We start from the raw sequence: 4,375 nt of genomic DNA on the forward strand, positions 1-4,375 counted from the left end.
CACTCCCCCTGCTTGTGTTTCTCTCTCTGGCTGTCTCTCTCTCTCTGTAAAATAAATAAATAAAATCTTTAAAAACAAACAAACAAAAAAAGAAGTTTGGCCATTAGAATACTTTCACCAAGCTGAGATAGTTAGGTTAGTGATCTATTTCTGGACCATTTTTGAAAAAAAGGAATGTAACTAAAGTGGGAGACCCATGGGCCAGGAAAGTCTTAGTAACAGTCCAAAGTTGATTCTTCTGGGGGTACCTGGGTGGCTTAGTCGTTAAGTGTCTGCCTTCAGCTCAGGTCATGATCCCAGGTCCTGGGATCGAGTCCCACATCAGACTGCTCAGCAGGGAGTCTGCTTCTCACTCTCCCTCTGTGCTTTCTCTCTCTCTCTTTCTCTCTCTTACTCTCTTTCAAATAAATAAATAAAATCTTTTAAAAAACCAAACAGTTGATTCTTCTTTCTACCTAATCCTTTTCTCCAAAGGTCACTCTGGCTGTTTCTGAGAGGACCTTCAGTAGACAACTGCTTCTAAATGTTTTGTGAATTCCTCAGAGTTCCAGGCAGAAAATGGTCCTCCTCTGAGTTCTAGCTGTCCTACCTCCCGAACATAGTAGTCATTAAAGTGCTTCTTTCTCTCTGTAGATCAGTGTTTGAGAGAGGATAGTCTGAGAACTCTGGCTTTACGTGTTTAGTAAAAATTAGAGTCTCTGGAGATTTGCAATAATTAAAAAGAAATCTCCAGATGATTCTTATATACGTGCAAGGTTGAGAATCTTCTAGATTTTTAGGGATCATTATTATTTATCTCAGTTACCTCTCCCTCTGCCCCAATACCTCACATGTAGTATATACTCTATGGACACTTTTATTTTTTATTTATTTACTTTCAAAGATTTTATTTATTTGCCAGAGAGAGAGAGAAAGAGAGAGAGCACAAGCAGGAGGAGTGGCAGGCAGAGGGAGAAGTAGGCTCCCCGCCGAGCAAGGAGCCTGATGAGGGACTCATCTCAGGACCCTGGGATCATGACCTGAGCCACCCAGGCATCCCTCTATGCACACTTTTAAAGGAAAATGGGACGTTAAGTGTGTAGTAGCAAAACATGTAACAATGCAATTGGCCATGCTATAGAAAATTACCATCTTTGTAGGTCAAAACAGTTGAATTACTTCGGTTTAACCTCATATTTGCTAGGGAAAGTGAAAAACAGTCTTGCCAACTGTTTCAACTGAACAATAAGATGTCATATAAATTAGCCTTTTTAGTTTTGAACTTCTAGAGGACATGTGGAAACTAATTAAACATAATTTAAGTCTTAGGTTATAGATTCCTGAAGTTCAAACTAAAATGTAAAAACTATAGTGTGTTCTATGAGTTTGCAGTAGATTCTAAAACTTTTCTTGTTAAGTCATGAGAGCATTGGACTTGAAAAGAGCACAGGGTTTTAAAGTCTTAGGATGTCTTAAGGGAATTAGTTTAATTCATTTCACTCCCTTTCAATTCCTTCAAATATGCTAGAGAAAATACTTATGAATTATTAAAAACAAAAAGTCTGATACGTCAAAACAAACACAGCGTAAGGTGGAAATTAATGTTCTTCGACTATAGTTTCCATCATGTTAATCCCGTGTTCAAACTGTCCAGTGGTTTCCTATCACCCAAACACCAAATGTGTCAGCTTAGCACTCAGGTTCCTTCAAAGTCTAGCTCTGAGCTCTCCATGCACTCAATCAAGTAGCCAAATTCGTCTACTTAGCCTGTCCAGATACCCTAACTTTCTCACTTCTTCGTTTTTCCCCTGACAGACTGCTCCCCTTCATTCATGTCATTTAAGCGAATGTTTTCTTGCTTTCCTTCAAGGATGTCTGCACCTCCCTGTACCGTTTAATATCAGGCTAGTTTTTAAATTAAAACACTGGCCACAGTAGGCTACCACTGCGTATTTGCTCACGTCATTGTATTTCATCGAGTAAAACTAAGAGTGGGGGCCTTGAGTTCATCTGGTCCTATCACCTCATTTGAAGGAGGAAGTTGCTGCCTAGAGAGGTAAAATCAGGGTCTTCCTGTGCAGGGGGCACAGGTGGTCTCTTGATGTGGCCGTGATTGCTTCCAGCACAGTGCTTTGACATCGCCTTCCAGACAGCAGTGCACTTCCCTGGCCACAAGTTTGATTTTTCTTTATCCTCCCCATGAAACTTTATTTATGAGTAACAGCACATTGAGGGAGCCACCCCGGGGCCTCCTGTGGGGGGGGTGCCTCCCTCCTCTGTCCCTCCATTCACTTGTTGTTTCTGGACTTTGGAGCTTCCTGGTGCCAACTCTCTCCCTAGCAATTCACATCCACAGCTAGGCCTTGGGCCTCTGCTTTGTTAGTTCGAGGAAGAGGGAGGTGTTCTGGTGTCAGGGCTCCAGAAAAGAGAGTGCAGGGGTTAGCAGATGGAGACTGTAGCCTAGCTGAGGGCCTAGCTGGTACCCTTACCGCCATGTTTAGAAAAATCCAGGTAAGGTTGGGGCACAAGCAACCCTGCTTCAGCAGGTGGAGGTGGTGATTCTTTCTGGTCCCTCCCTGCCCAGAACACCTCCCCGCCCCCCAGCCCCCCCATTCCTCATCCCAACTCTCAGAACTTAGGGAGGCTTTGATGTTGGGAAGGCAACCACGCTCAGCGAAATAGCAGGAAAGCCCGGGGCAGAGTCCAGCTCCCACAGAGGCATGGACAGCAGACTGAATAGCAGGGCAGTGTTGGGAAGGGGCTGCAGGCTGGGTGACGGATGTGATCACACCTTAGGATTAATATGATTTTAGTTATATTTGGACCCATGAAACCAGAGCCATACAGCTTCTATCCATTATTAGCTTTACCTCCCTGGACTTTGAAAAAGAGAAGACTGGATACAACATTTTGAGCTCTGCAAGAAAGGGAAGTTTGGAGCCTTATCTTGGAATTTTTAATTTTGCTTTTGTGTGGACAGTGTTCTGTATGCTAAAGACTCTTTGTTGCTTTTTGAGTCTTTTTTGGTCATAACAAGAGGTCCATTTTTGTGAATGTTCCTTGGATACTTGAAAACATAAGTGTATATTTTCTACAGCTGTATTTCAGCATCTATCCCTGTGCTCAGAACATAGTAGGACTTAGTAAATACCTATGCTGAAGGAGTTTTTTTTATAGTAATTTTTTATTATGTTATGTTAGTCACCATACAGTACATCCCTAGTTTTTGATGTAATGTTCCATGATTCATTACTTGCGTATAACACCCAGTGCAACATTCAATACGTGCCCTCCTTACTACCCATCACCCGCCTCTCCCAATCCCCCCTCCCCCTCCCCTCTGAAGCCCTCAGTTTGTTTCCCAGAGTCCATAGTTTCTCATGGTTCATTCCCCTTTCTGTTTAGCCCCCCTTCTTTCTTCCCTTTCTTCTCCTACCGATTTCTTACTTCTTATGTTCCCTAAATGAGTGAAACCATATGATAATTGTCTTTCTCTGCTTGACTTATTTCACTTAGCATTATCTCCTCCAGTCCCGTCCATGTTGCTGCAAATGTTGAGAAATCGTTCTTTTTGATGGCTGAGTAATATTCCATTGTATATATGGACCACATCTTCTTAATCCAGTCATCTGTTGAAGGGCATCTCGGCTCCTTCCACGATTTAGCTATTGTGAACAATGCTGCTATGAACATTGGGGTGCATATGGCCCTTCTCTTCACTACGTCTGTATCTTTGGGGTAAATACCCAGTAGTGCAATGGCTGGATCATAGGGTAGCTCAATTTTTAACTTTTTAAGGGACCTCCACACTGTTTTCCAGAGTGGCTGTACCAACTTGCATTCCCACCAACAATGTAGGAGGGATCCCCTTTCTCCACATCCTCTCCAACAATTGTTTCTTGCCTTGTCTATTTTTGCCATTCTAATTGGCATAAAGTGGTATCTCAATGTGGTTTTGATTTGAATTTCCCTGATGGCTAATGATTTTGAACATTTTTTCATGTGTCTGTTAGCCATTTGTATGTCTTCATTGGAAAAGTGTCTGTTCATATGTTCTGTCCATTTTTGATTTGATTATTTGTTTCCCATGTATTGAGTTTGAGAAGTTCTTTGTAGATCTTGGATACTAATCTTTCATCTGTAGTGTCATTTGCAAATATCTTCTCCCATTCCGTGGGCTGCCTCTTCATTTTTTTGACTGTTGCCTTGCCTGTGCAGAAGCTTTTTATCTTGATGAAGTCCCACAAGTTCATTTTTTCTTTTGTTTCTCTTGCCTTTGGAGATGTGTCATGAAAAAAGTTGCTGTGGCCGATGTCAAAGAGGTTGCTGCCTATGTTCTCCTCTAGGATTTTGATGAATTCCTGTCTCACATCGAGGTCTTTCATCCATTTGGAGT

This window comes from Ursus maritimus, unplaced genomic scaffold (genome assembly GCF_017311325.1).
Source record: "Ursus maritimus isolate PB19 unplaced genomic scaffold, ASM1731132v1 scaffold_28, whole genome shotgun sequence".
Classification (NCBI taxonomy): domain Eukaryota; kingdom Metazoa; phylum Chordata; class Mammalia; order Carnivora; family Ursidae; genus Ursus; species Ursus maritimus.